At 44.4% G+C, this 15,367-nt stretch overlaps 1 long non-coding RNA gene across 1 annotated transcript in view; it reads right to left on the bottom strand.

Moving 5' to 3' along the window:
• The window catches only part of LOC119344613, a 16,305-nt gene extending 2,093 nt beyond the window's left edge, over positions 1-14,212 (bottom strand). Inside the window, exons 1-2 of the long non-coding RNA XR_005166742.1 lie at positions 14,203-14,212; positions 10,502-10,507 (exon numbers count right to left, since the gene is read on the bottom strand). This is a non-coding gene — a long non-coding RNA (uncharacterized LOC119344613). The remainder of the gene's footprint in view (positions 1-10,501; positions 10,508-14,202) is intronic.
• Positions 14,213-15,367: the final 1,155 nt, after the last annotated feature.

The following is a 15,367-nucleotide window of genomic DNA, read 5'->3' as shown; positions in this document are numbered from 1 at the left end:
GTCATGAAACATGTTTTTTAAACACGTGAACATATTCAAATGTCATTAATTTTTTTTTGAATTGTACAAATATATTTATGAATTACATGAACAAACTTTTACATTTTCATGAACATTTGAAAAATATATAATGAACAATATTTTAAATGTGAACACGTTTTAAATGTCACGAGCATTTTTCTGAAAATTGTGCGAACAAAATTGTAACATTGACGGACATTTTTTAGATGAGCGGTGAACATTCTTAAATATTTAAGTAAAGAATATATATGTTTAGAATATTTCAAGATTTAAACAAACAAAAAATAAAAAAGGGAGAAAAGTCACCTCACTGCGTCACACATACGAGCAGTAACCAACTCTAGTTCGTGCACTAGGCGACGCCCATGCGAAAGCATGTACGCCAGGCCTAGCAGCGCCGAGTCCGGAGATCCGTCACATTGGTGTGCAACACCTCAGTCCCACCCCAAAACACCTTCCCGAACACCGAGGTTTTGCCATTGAGGGCTAATTTGGTTGTTGGGGATGACAAACCCTGGGCAATAAGCCCCCAAGGGGGGATTTCCCTGCTCACCTGGGATCCCAGGACCACCACGGGAAATACCCCTTTGCTGTTTGGACACCAAGGGAAAAGGGAGGGGACATGCAAAAATCGAATTCACCCATTTTAATCAAAACTGGCCACAAATGAATACAGTATTTTCCACAAAAACGTCATAGCAATTCCAGTATATATACTGTCCCGTTTCACAGAGGTTGAAAACAATTGAGAATAAAATCTGAAATATAATTTTGAAGGGAAATTCAGGAAAATCAAAATACACAATATTTAGAATATATTCAACTCACATCCACACATGCATACCAGTCTTAATTACATGTCAAGTCAAACAAATTATGCATCATCAGCAGGGAAAATGGTACTTGTAGTTACAAGTCCAAAAGTATACAATATTTTGTTCCATTTATTAAATTGCAGTTATGTGAACTGTCCATGCTCCATACTAAGCTCGGAGTAACTTCCATCATCAACTTCTTGAATATTTCCATCAACTTCCGGCAAGAAACCTGCAGAGAAAAGGTAGTGATTTTAAGTATGTTTTTTTTACTTCTTAAAAACAATAATCATTGTACGATATTACATTATCAAATATCAGCATGGATTTTTCTGTCCAAGTGGTTAAACAAATCAGAAACCTCTCTACTGGATAAAAAAGGGCACACATACTAGCTGCACAAGGTAAACCGAGCATGGAAAGATGCAATTTGTTATGGACATTGCTAATCCAGTTCGACTGATCCTAATCTAAGTAACAGAACCTGCATCAGCATGCCTTCCAATAAAGGAATTAACAGGAAGCAGACATGATATTGTACCTCTCGGTTGTCTGAACTCTCCGACAACCGGCTATAAGAAAACTGATCAGTTCCAAATTAGTCAAGCACTCAAGCAACACGTTCAGTTTAAGAAAATAATACAATCTGGGATAAACTGAAGCAGTCAAGGAAGAAAAAGAGAGGGAGGCATTTGGTCAGCAGAGCAGAAAAAGCATATTGTAAGATTAACATGATCAAGCTTTATTATTACTACTGCTACTACGTGACAATGATCATGAGGAGCATATATACACATCACAGAAATATTATAAGATTAACATGAGAAGTATTATTATTTTGGAAGAAGTTCTGTAGAAAACTTTTGCATAAGTTGGAAGAGGTCCTTAATAGCACGTCACCGCCGCCGACGCCTCCGGATATTTTATATAGGTATTTTCAGTCATTTCTCAAGAAACATACCTCACCTATCATGCATGAAGTAGTAACTTTGTTTGTCTCAATCTCCAGGCCAAGCTGCACTGTCCTTTCGCCTTTGGATCACCTATTTATTAAAGCAAAATACATTAGGTTAATAATCAAGTCTAAAGTCTGAGTGGGGATCAATCTTTAAGCCCGTTGCAAAAGGATGTTTGCTTGAGCTTCACTAACAAAACTAACTAAACAAGAGCGACTTAATCGGCACAAACCTGAGAATGCTAGTACACATATTAATGCACAAGAAGCAGAGCGAGCTTCTTTAGTTGCTTATCAATGTCTAATGCGTCATAATTAAGATGAGAATACATACACTGCTGCATATCTGGAGTCACCTATGCTGTACTCCTAACTCCTTCATTGGACTAGGAACCAATCACCTTTGATGAACTGAACAAAATCAAAGAAATCAAACTAGAAGACTGGATCAGCCAGCTAATGGGGTTATTTGATTGCACCAAAGATTATCTCAAATAATTATCTCGACCAAACATCAAACTAGCATATAAATAACTATCTCGATGAAACAAAAAGTAGCCTTCTTAGTTATCTGACAAGCTACTGTACTTCCTTTTTTTATCATCACTAAGTTACTATACTTTTCGTCAGCAGCGACCTAAAGAACAGATAACAAAAATTGCAGCAAGATAAAAGTGAACATATCTGCTTCTAACCATATTAACTGCTCATTTAGGGTGAAATTAAATGTTGTATTGTGCTAACCATTTACAAAAGAAAACTGCTACTACACCTCCATAAAGGAATAGGTATGACCAACATCCAAAGAACTGAGATTTGTCATACTTCAAAGCAAGTACAAGCAAAATCCATAGATACATCCCATAGCTACATGAGCAATAATCAAACATGCATATATAGATATAAAAAAGGGCAGCAACCATAGTAAGATATGTGAAGAATAGCACCAAACTGCACACTCTAATCAAGAATTGAGATATTTACTATATAGGTTGGCTCCATACAATTCAATCACTGGATATACTACCAATGTAGTGCTTCTGATTTGAACTTAGTAGTAGTGATTCTGATCTAAACTTAGTGGTATGAAGGCATTAAAATATAGATCACAACTTTATTAACCCCAAATAAAAAAGAGCTCATTCATCAGTGCACTAGCTAGTGAGTTAGATCTGCATCCATTACTGGTCTGCAGGTGAAAGAAGAGGAACATGTGAGTTAGATCTGCAGCCATTACTCATCAATGCTCACGTTAGATCTGCAACCACAATTCATTGGGCATGAACGGGAGAAACAAGACTTTGAAGCGGGGTCTTGGGGACCGGAGAAGGACGACCGCTGGGCCGCCGTCGTCGCCGCCGAGGCCATCGCTTTGGAACCGTCGCGTGAGGAAGGTCGATGCGCTGTTCTCCGCCACTAGTGCCGTCGCCTGGAGGGTTTTCTCCCCGACCCCTGGAGGTGTGGATTGTTTCTCCGTGGAAATGACGGGGATCGGGGAGGAAAGCCCGTGGTGGGCGAGCGACCAAATGCGCCGTGGGCTTTCCCCGGGTTGACTTGCCCCATGGGTTACACGCCCTGGGTTTCAACAGGGATCCCGGAGGGATACGTGACAACCAAACGATCCCTGAAGGTGGCCGGTCCAACTATCACATTCATGGTTGATACGTCTCTAACGTATCTACTTTTTCAAACACTTTTGCTCTTGTTTTGGACTCTAACTTGCATGATTTGAATGGAACTAACCCGGGCTGACGCTATTTTTAGCAGAACTGCCATGGTGTTATTTTTGTGCAGAAATAAAAGTTCTCGGAATGACCTGAAACTTCACGGAGTCACATTTTGTAATTAATAAAAAATATTGGCGAAAGAATCAACAGAAAGGGGCCCACACCCTGTCCACGAGAGTGCAGGGCGCGCCCCCTTCCCCGTGGGTCCCCTGAACCTCCACCGACCTCAACTCCAACTCTATATATTCACATTCGGGGAGAAAAAAAATCAGAGAGAAGGATTCATCGCGTTTTTTCGGACGGTACCCTAGGATTGTTGTTAGTTGGACGATACCCGTTGTTTCGAACCAGCCGTGGAATGTGCTTGTTGGTGATGAGAGAGTATAAACTTACCATTCTGTTTGGGAACCGCCTATAATGTATGTAGCATTGAAGATATCGAGATCTTTTGATTGTTATGTCGACAATGAAAGTATGCCGCTCAAAATATTATTTATCTCTGTATCAAAACTCGAGCTCTGGCACCTTTGCAAATCCCTGCTTCCCTCTGTGAAGGGCCTATCTATTTACTTTTATGTTGAGTCATCATCCTCTTATTAAAAAGCACCAGTTGGAGAGCACCGCTATCATTTGCATGCATTGCTATTAATCTGCATTGAGTATGACCATTACTGGATCTCTTTTGCCATGAATTACAATGTCTAGTCAGTCCTTGATCTTCAGGGGTGCTCTGCATTTATGTTTTGCGGTCTCAGAAAGGGCTAGTGAGATACCATCTTGTAATATCATATTATGATTGTTTTGAGAAAGTGTTGTCATCTGAGATTTATTATTATTGCTCGCTAGTTGATTATGCCATTGATATGAGTAAACATGAGACCTAAATGTTATTGTGAATGTGGTTAGTTCATGATCTTTGCTGAAAACTTGAATGCTGACTTTACATATTTGCAACAACAAGATCAAACAGAGTTCGTAAAAGTTTTTCTTTGCCACTTTCAGTTTGTCAACTGAATTGCTTAAGGACGAGCAATGGTTTAAGCTTGGGGGAGTTTGTTTTTCGCAGAACTGCCATGGTGTTATTTTAGTGCAGAAATAAAAGTTCTCGGAATGACCCGAAACTTCACGGAGTCACGTTTTGGAATTAATAAAAAATATTGACGAAAGAATCAACAGAAGGAGGCCCACACCCTGTCCACGAGGGTGCAGGGTGCGCCCCCTCCCTCGTGGCTCCCCTAGACCTCCACACACCTCAACTCCAACTCTATATATTCATGTTCGGGGAGAAAAAAAATCAGAGAGAAGGATCATCGCGTTTTACAACACGGAGCCGCCGCCAAGCCCTGTTCTTTCTAGGAAGGGCTGATCTGGAGTCTGTTTGGGGCTCCGGAGATGGAATCCATTGCCATCGTCATCATCAACCATCCTTCATCACCAATTTCATGATGCTCACCGCCGTGCGTGAGTAATCCCATCGTACCATGCGTGAGTAACTCCATCGTAGGCTTGCTGGACGGTGATGGGTTGGATGAGATTTACCATGTAATCGAGTTAGTTTTGTTAGGGTTTGATCCCTAGTATCCATATGTTCTAAGATTGATGTTGCTATGACTTTGCCATGCTTAATGCTTGTCACTAGGGCCCGAGTGCCATGATTTCAGATCTGAACCTATTATGTTTTCATGAATATATGTGAGTTCTTGATCCTACCTTGCAAGTTATAGTCACCTACTACGTGTTATGATCCAGCAACCCCGGAGTGACAATAGTCGGGACATTTCCCGGTGATAACCGTAGTTTGAGGAGTTCATGTATTCACTAAGTGCTAATGCTTTGGTCCGGTACTCTATTAAAAGGAGGCCTTAATATCCCTTATTTTCCAATAGGACCTCGCTGCCACGGGAGGGTAGGACAAAAGATGTCATGCAAGTTCTTTTCCATAAGCACGTATGACTATATTCGGAATATATGCCTACATTACATTGATGAACTGAGCTAGTTCTGTGTCACCCTATGTTATAACTGTTGCATGAGGAATTGCATCTGACATAGTTATCCTTGATCCATTGCCTACGAGCTTTTCACATATTGATCTTTGTTACGTTACTTCTCCGTTGCCACTGTTACCATTACTACAAAACTGCTACTGTTACATTTGCCACCATTACCGTTACTTCCATACTACTTTGCTACTAAATATTTTGCTGCAGATATTAAGTCTTTCAGGTGTGGTTGAGTTGACAACTCAACTGCTAATACTTGAGAATATTCTTTGGCTCCCCTTGTGTCGAATCAATAAATTTAGGTTGAATACTCTACCCTCAAAAACTGTTATGATCCCCTATACTTGTGGGTTATTCAAGACCTTTTTGTGCAAATATTTAGTTTTGTGCAAATTGAAGAACAAAGTCTCCCACGAGCTTGGGGGAGGCTTCTCCGATTACTTAATGCTTTGCCTGATCATCCTCTCAAGAAAAACGAAATACTTGATATCTTTTATAATTGACTAAGCGATGCTTCGAGAGACCACCTGGATAGTTGTGTTGGTTGTGTTTTCAGGGAAAGAACTGTTGAGCAAGCTGAATTGCTATTGAATAATATATTGAGTAATGATAATGATTGGACACTTCCTGAACCAACTCCTAAGCCAACTCCAAATAAAAGGGGTATTCTATTTCTCAGTCCTGAATATATGTAAGAGGCAAAGAAGTCTATGAAAGAAAAAGGTATTAAAGCTGAAGATGTTAAGGATTTACCACCTATTGAAGAAATACATGGTCTTGATAACCCGGCACAGGTAGTAAAGGTAAATTCACTTTATAGATTTGATGAAGGTGACATTCCTCGTAATAAGTCTGCTAGTCAATGCTTGGATGAGTTTGATAATTTCATTGTTAAACAAGAAAACTTCAATGCTTATGTTGGTAGACAATTGAAACATAATGATTATATGGTTGAACACTTGAGTGATTATATGTCTAGAGTTAAAGGTGACCTTAAGCTTATTAGTAAACATGCATCCACGGTTACCACTCAAGTAGAACAAGTACTTAAGGCACAAGATGATCTGCTCAATGAATTAAATAATAAGAACAATGATAATGTTGTTAGAGTTATGAGGTGGTAAAATGACCCAAGAACCTCTGTATCCTGAGAGCCATCCTAAGAGAGTTGAGCAGGATTCTTAGAAAAATAATATTGATGCACCTAGTCCTTCTAAGAAAAAAAGAAAAATGATAGGACTTTGCATGCTTCTAGTGAACCTATTGTTGACACACCCGAGAATCCCAATGATATTTCTATTTCTGATGCTGAAACACAATCTGGTAATGAACATGGACCTAGTGATAATGTTAATGATGATGTTCATCTTGATGATCAACCTAGTAATAATAATGAGGTAGAGATTGAACCTGTTGTTGATCTTGATAGCACACAATCAAAGAATCAACGTTATGATAAGAGAGACTTCATTGCTAGGAAGCACGACAAAGAAAGAGAACCATGGGTTCAGAAACCCATGCCTTTTCCTCATAAGCCATCCAAGAAAAAGGATGATGAGGATTTTGAGTGCTTTGCTGAAATGATTAGACCTATCTTTTTGCGTATGCGTTTGACTGATATGCTTAAAATGAATCCTTATGCTAAGTATATGAAAGATATTGTTACAAATAAAAGAAAGATACCGGAAACTGAAATTTCCACCATGCTTGCTAATTACACTTTTAAGGGTGGAATACCAAAGAAACTCAGAGATCCAAGAGTACCAACTATACCATGCTCCATTAAAAGAAACTATGTTAAAACTGCTTTATGTGATCTTGGAGCCGGTGTTAGTGTTATGCCTTTCTCTTTATACCGTAGACTTGATTTGAATAAGTCGACACCTACTGAAATCTCTTTGAAAATGGCCGATAAATCAACTGCCATACCCATCGGTATTTGTGAGGATTTGCCTGTTGTGGTTGCAAACGTTACTATTTTAACAGACTTTGTTATTCTTGATATTCCCGAGGATGACAGTATGTCGATCATCCTTGGTAGACCTTTTCTAAATACTGCAGGGGCTGTTATTGATTGCAACAAAGGCAATGTCACTTTTCATGTTAATGGTAATGAGCATACGGTACACTTTCCAAAGAAACAACCTCAAGTTCATAGTATCAATTCTATTGGAAATTTCAACACTTACTATTGGAGGTTTTGAATTCCCTCTTCCTACTGTCAAAAAGAAATATGATATTCTTATTGTTGGGGACATGCATATCCCTGTTGAGGTAATCTAGTGTTATACTAAAATTCTTCGGTTCCATGTTATTTGAAGGAGGTTTGCTAACAAGACTTGATCAACCTTGTTAGTGGATTCCTTTTGATGAGCATGAGATGGATGAAGTTAGAAAGCACAACCTTCTATACCCTCCTTTTACTTTCTGTTATTTAGAATAAATAAAGAAAAATAGTATTTTCTATCTGTTTTCTGAATTATCCATGCAATAAAAAAATACCTCAAAAATAGAAGTTCTCCAAATGCCCTGAAAATTGAGTATGATTTTTTGTAGAACATTTGAGAATATCTGGCACTTAGAACACACCAGGGGGACCCGCCATTTGGTCATGAGGGTGGAGGGCGCGCCCTACCCTCTGGGCGCGCCCCCCTGCCTTGTGGGCCCCATGTGACCCCTCTCCACTTATTCCAGCACCCACATACTTCGTCTTCCTCCAGAAAAAACTCTCCCGTAGCTCAAACCCGTGTTCTTGCTCGTTTTGCTGTCATTTTCGATCTCCTTGCTCAAAGCTCCATTCAAAAAACCGCTTTGGGGGATTGTTCTTCGGTATGTGACTCCTTCAATGGTCCAATTAGTTTTTGTTCTAGTGCTTTATTTATTGCAAATTTTTGCTGCTAAGGTGATGTAGGATCGAAAGTATGTCTAGAGGGGGGGGGGGTGATTAGACTACCTGACCAAATAAAAACCTAGCCTTTTCCCGATTTTAGTTCTTGGCAGATTTTAGCAACTTAGAACAAGTCAAGCAATCAACCTACACATGCAATTCTAAGAGTATAGCAGCGGAATGTAAAACAATTGCATATGAAGGTAAAGGGAGGAGTTTGAGGAAGCAAACGCAATGTTGACATGGAGATTTTTTATCCGTGGTTCCGATAGGTGGTGCTATCGTACATCCACATTGATGGAGACTTCAACCCACGAAGTGTAACGGTTGCACGAGTCCACGAAGGGCTCCACCCACGAAGGGTCCATGAAGAAGCAACCTTGTCTATCCCACCATGGCCGTCGCCCACGAAGGACTTGCCTCACTCGGGTAGATCTTCACGAAGTAGGCGATCTCCTTGCCCTTACAAACTCCTTGGTTCAACTCCACAATCTTAACGGAGGCTCCCAAGTGACACCTAACCAATCTAGGAGACACCACTCTCCAAAAGGTAATAGATGGTGTGTTGATGATGAACTCCTTGCTCTTGTGCTTCAAATGATAGTCTCCCCAACACTCAACTCTCTCTCACAGGATTTGGATTTGGTGGAAAGAAGATTTGAGTGGAAAGCAACTTGGGGAAGGCTAGAGATCAAGATTCTTGTGGTAGGAATGGAATATCTTGACCTCAACACAAGTGTAGGTGGTTCTCTCTCAGAAAATGTATGTTGGAAGTGTAGGCATGTTCTGATCTCTCTCCATGAATGAAGAGTGGGTGGAGGGTGAGGGAGTCCTGGATTAGGGGGTATCCGGACAGCCGGACTATATACATCGTCCGGACTATTGAAGCATGAAGATACAAGACTCAAGACTTCGGCCCGTGTCCGGATGGGACTCTCCTTTGCGTGGAAGACAAGCTTGGCGATCCGGATATTATGTTTCCTTCCTTATAACCGACTCCATGTAAATCCTAGCTCTCTCTGGTGTCTATATAAACCGGAGAGGATGGTCCTTAGAAGGCCGATCACAATCACAATCATACCATCATAGGCTAGCTCCTAGGGTTTAGCCTCTACGATCTCGTGGTAGATCTACTCTTGTACTACTCATATCTTCAATATTAATCAAGCAGGAAGTAGGGTTTTACCTCCATCGAGAGGGCCCGAACCTGGGTAAACATTGTGTCCCTTGCTCCCTATTACCATCAGCCTAAGACGCACAGATCGGGACACCCTACCCGAGATCCGCCGGTTTTGACACCGACATTGGTGCTTTCATTGAGAGTTCCTCTGTGTCATCGCTTCAAGGCTTGATGGCGTCTTCAATCGTCAACAACACGGTCCAGGGCGAGACTTTTTTCCCCGGACAGATCTTTGTGTTCGGCGGCTTCGCACTGCGGGCTAATTCGCTTGGCCATCTGGAGCAGATCGACAGCTACGCCCCTGGCCACCAGATCAGGTTCGGAAACTTGAACTACACGGCGGATGTTCGCGGAGATTTGATCTTCGATGGATTCGGCCCTGTGCCAGGAGCGCCGGACAGTCACGAGGAGCACGGCCTAGACCTGCTGTTGGACAATGCTCAGGACATCATCCCTGCAGCAGCCCCAGATCTAAATCCGGAGCAGATCGCGTTGCCCAAGGACGGAGGTGTGGACTCATCGACGATGGAGCCAAACACAGGTCTCATCTCTGTGGAGGCTTGTAACCCCGGACCCCCGGACTCGTATCCGGCTGTTGGTTCCGGCATACCCTTGAGCCAGCCAAACCAAGTTTGGCTCCGGTAATGGAGTTTACCGCTGCGGACATCTTCCAGCACTCGCCCTTCGGCGACATGCTGAACTCATTAAAGTCTCTCTCTTTGTCAAGAGGCTCTGGGCCGAACTATGTCCGGCCTAAGTGGGAAGCAGGCGATGAAGGAATTCGTTGCCCACCCACCACCCACTTCATTGTTGCGATCGATGATTTAACCGACGTTCTTAACTTCGACTCCGAAGACATCGACGATATGGACGACGATGCAGGAGAAGCTTCAGAATCTCTGGGGCGCGGGACTACTACCTTGTCACATGATATATACATGGTAGACGCACCCAAGAAGGACGACAGCGATAATCCGGACGATAAAACACCCGGGCAAACGCCAAAATGGTGGCACAGACACCGCTCAAAGTCCAGCAACAGGAAAAAATAGCGACAAGAGCGCAAGAAGGGTCGACATACCAGTAAGCCCCGAAGGTAGTAACGACCACATGGACCCAGCGATGGAGCAGGACGAGCCAGGTCACGCCAAACCAAGTTCGGAGCAAATACCCGATCGCAATGATAAGGAGGGACGCGCTCATGAAACCGCCCCAGAACAGGAACATAGTCTGGGCGACGATGCATTCATCATCCCGGACGAACAAGTGGAATGAGACAACCTCCACCGAAAGCTTATGGCCACAACAAGAAGTCTAAAGAAGCAGAAACAATGGCTTAAGGCCGCACAGGAAAAGCTCAGCCGCAGATGGAACAAAGTGCTAGACACCGAAGAAAGATATGGCGACGATCGCCATACAAAGAGCTATCCAAAATGCATGCTACTGCCAGAATTCGACGACGAGGCCGTTCCACCAAAGAATAATACAACCAGGAGACCAGAGGTACCGCTTCACAACCACAACAGGGCGGCTACTGGCACCGCGCATGATCTACGTGAGAAGCTGGATAAGAAGGCCGGTGTAGCCAGGTCCATCTACGGATCCAAAGGACACACCCCGGCGAGGGACTATGGTCACCCAAACGCTAATACAGGCCACATACCAGTTCGGAATAAACTCCGGACACAACAACAGCCGACTACATGCCACGTCGCGTCCAAATACAGAGGGGCTGCTCACCCCCTGTGCTTCACCAAAGAAGTACTGGACCATGAATTCCCACAAGGTTTCAAACCTGTGAACATAGAGGCATATGACGGAACGACAGACCCCGGGGTCTGGATCGAGGATTTTATCCTGCATATTCACATGGCTCGTGGGGACAATCTCCATGTCATCAAATACCTTCCCCTCAAGCTGAAGGGACCAGCTCTGCACTGGTTGAAAAGCCTCCCTGAAAACTCAATTGGGAGTTGGGAGGAACTCGAGGACGCTTTCAGGGCCAACTTTCAAGGGACTTATGTCCGGCCTCCGGACGCAGACGATCTAAGTCACATAATCCAACAACCCGGAGAGTCCACCCGCAACCTTTGGAACAGATTCCTCACTAAAAAGAATCAAATTGTCTATTGTCCGGACGCCGAAGCCTTAGCGGCATTCAAACATAGCATCCGTGACGAATAGCTCGCCAGACACCTCGGCCAGGAAAAGCCAAGGACAATGGCAGCCTTAACAAGCCTTATGACCCGCTTTTGCACAGGTGAAGATAGCTGGTTAGCCCATAAAGGCACCAGCGACCCCAGCACATCCGAATAAGGGATGGCAACGGGAAGCCACGGCGTAATAAACATAAACGCCAAAACAAGGAAGAGAGCCCGGATAACACAACGGTTAATGCTGGATTCCGGGGCTCTCAGCAAAAGAAGCCATTCAAAGGCAGTAAAGAGGGACCGTCCGGTCTGAACAAAGTCTTGGACAGACTATGCCAAATTCATGGCACCCCGGAGAAACCTGCGAACCACACCCATAGAGAGTGCTGGGTCTTCAAGCAGGCCGGCAAATTAAATGCCAAACACAAAGGGAGGGAAACACCAAGTGAAGACGAGGACGAACCTCGCCAGCCGAACACTGGGGGACAGAAAAAATTCCCTCCAGAGGTTAAAACAATAAACATGATCCACGCAACTCACACATTCATGAGAAGGCAAGAACGCGCGCTCAGAGACGCGCACGAGGTAGAGCCCATCGTACCCACATCTGACTACTAGATGTCTTGTCCGATCACTTTCGATCACATGGACGGCCGAACTAGTATTCGGCGTGGAGGATCACAGGCCTTGGTGCTTGACCCAATAATCAACGGATACCGTCTCACCCGTGTCCTCCTGGACAGTGGCAGTAGTCTCAACTTAATATACGAGGACACTGTCCGCAGAATGGGGATAAACCCATCCAGAATTAGCCAAAGCAACACCACCTTTGAAGGGGTGATACCAGGCGTTGAAGCCTACGACAGGGGCTCCGTCGTGCTGGAAGTAACATTCGGCTCCCCAGGCAACTCCAGAAGCGAAGAACTACTCTTCACTATCACCCCCTTCTAAAGCGGCTATCATGCATTGCTCAGAAGAACGGCCTTCGCCCGCTTCAACGCATTTGCCGCATTATGGCTACCTTACACTCAAGATGCCCGGTCCACGTGGTGTCATCACCGTTAGCGGAATCACAGAGCGCTCTTCACGCGCAGAGGAACACGCGACGGCCCTGGCGGCTGGACTATAAGCGGCCTCCAAATACCATAAACATGACTGGTCATTAAGACCACAGACGCGGTTAGACGAGTCCGGTAGCCCGGATAAAATTCAACCAGGGCACCGTATATGTACTCCCATAGCGGAAACTAGGGGCTATAAATATTTAATACAGCCCCACACTGGGTCAACCTTATGGGCAGACCAGTGTCTAACACTTTTATCCATCACATACTTACGTTGTACTCTCCTACGAGTTTTCTTTTTTCTTTTTCACAGACAACTGTAGACGCGATACCCTTCCAGGATACGGCACAATGGAGACAAAGGCGCAGACGTGCAGCAGGGCCCCGTTCAACAGGTTTCTTTTTAGATTAAGCCCATGTATAAACCTTTTCTACTGCCTCTTGTTGTTTAACCATCCCATGGGTTCCATACCCACAGAGGATACTGCCGTTATTGGCATTTTGCCATGACAGATTCATCGCACGTACCTGGAACCTTAGGGTTTATAGCAGGCTTTCGTCAACCTATTTTCTTTCACAAAGACCGAATACCTTCGGGAGTGTTCGGCGTCACGAGTTTGGCCTTATATGCATCAGCTCCGAATCATGTCTTTGGTCAAATGCTGGGTTTGCCCGGCTCCTGGGTTTGCCGCCTTATGTTCCGTTACTATCGGCTAAGGCAGGCCAAAGGAGAACTACTGCGATCGCGCCCTGGTTATTCTGGATAAGCGCCTCAGTAGAGAAAGCCGAAAACTGACTGTCATGATACAACGAGAGACTGTTCAACCACTCGAAGACTCACCGGAATCTCTAAGGATTCCTCCACATTAACGAAGGGACGTTTCCCGGCCATGTACATACGCGCCCGTATTCGGATGCATGCGAATGTACCAGGGGCTACATAGTAGCCCGATCATTAGACTCCCATGGCTAAGCGAAAGTTTTATAGCTATATAGTCCGGTTGCCTAGTTCGACGTGCGATCACCTCCTTAATGGACCAAGACATTGGATGAAGTGTGATTAAGCACATTTTTCACGAACACCCCCGCATTATATGCGTGGGGGCTGAAGCCAACGACTGCTATCTTTCGGCTACTTATACATATAAAAATGGCCGTACAGGGGACACAATCATAATTTCAGGCACAAAGTATAAATATAGCCTCATAATCAAAATGAACATTGTTTTTTATAATGATTCGACTTATCACTCGAAGAGGACATTCTTCGAACACTACGCCTCTATTAGGCGGGCACCTTCCGTGACCTGCGCCAAGTAGTGCTCGGCCGGATATTGGCCACCCGCCGGATCCTGGGTGGCTACAATAGTGGCCTCCATATCTGTCCAATAGGCTTTTACGCGGGCAAGAGCCATCCGCGCACCCTCTATGCACGCTGACCTCCTCATGGCGTCAATCCGAGACACGACCCAAAGGAATTGTTGCACCAAACCAAAATAACTGTCCGCTTGGGCCTTGCTGGCCAAAGATGGTCTATTACAGACCGCATTGCAAGCCCGAACAGCCTATGAAGCTCCGCCACAATAGCCACCTTCTCATTTAACAGCAGCGGGCGAGTGGGAGCATTGAATTGCAACCAGAAAAGCTTCTCCACTTCCTTATCACTTTGATCCTCGAAGAACTTGGCAGCGTCAACTGTACTATTTGTCAAATCCGCATATGCGTCTGCAGGACTCCAGCGCCTAGCTAGGGGAGCATACTTTGGATCCAAAAACTTCGTCCGCAGTAGGTAGGAGCCCCCAGCCACGATTTTGTCGGCTTGTTGGAGCTCCTCCCGCATACCCCGGATCTCGGTCCGCATCTCCTTGGCGGCATTAAGTGCCTTGTCCAGCTCGGCCGAACTAGCCTTATTCTTCTTTTCAAGGAGCACATACCGGTCGGCGGCATTTTTCAACTCTTCAGCCATTTCGGCTATCTTTTCCTCGCTTCGGCGATGAGCAGCCTGTTCAACTCTCAACTCTTCGGCCGCCTTTAAGGCAGCCACATTGCTAGCCCGAGCTTGCTCCTTGGCTTGAGCAAGCTCTGCCCTTAGGGCCTCCACGGCAGCAGCACCATCTGCAGTGCATACACAGGGTATTAAACATTACGTCATTTTTGCATTTTCCTATACAACATAATAAGGGAAGCAGAGCACGTACCCTGTGACTCCTCCAGCCATTTGTTCACCAGCGTGATATCAGCATCAATAGATCCGATCTGCCTCATTAGTTCGGCAACTTCGACAGACTGGTCGGCTGCCGGATCCTTATATACCCGCGCAAATATACAGCGCAGCCATTACTATATGATCCCCTGTTTGCCGCCTACGGCGGGCAACCAGAGTCTCAGGGGCTACTATCCATAGGGAGCACACCTAGCGCGTGCTTCATAACCAAAAAATAGTGCATTTTTCACTACATACCTCAAAGCCTTTGAGCAGGCTTGTAAATGCTTCATTCAAACCCCTGGTAGCGGATGAAATCTTCATGAGCATCATGCTCATTAAAGAGCGGTGCTCCTCCGAGA

This window comes from Triticum dicoccoides, chromosome 1B, assembly GCF_002162155.2.
Source record: "Triticum dicoccoides isolate Atlit2015 ecotype Zavitan chromosome 1B, WEW_v2.0, whole genome shotgun sequence".
Classification (NCBI taxonomy): Eukaryota; Viridiplantae; Streptophyta; class Magnoliopsida; order Poales; family Poaceae; genus Triticum; species Triticum dicoccoides.
This window is presented reverse-complemented; position numbering and strand designations above follow the sequence as displayed.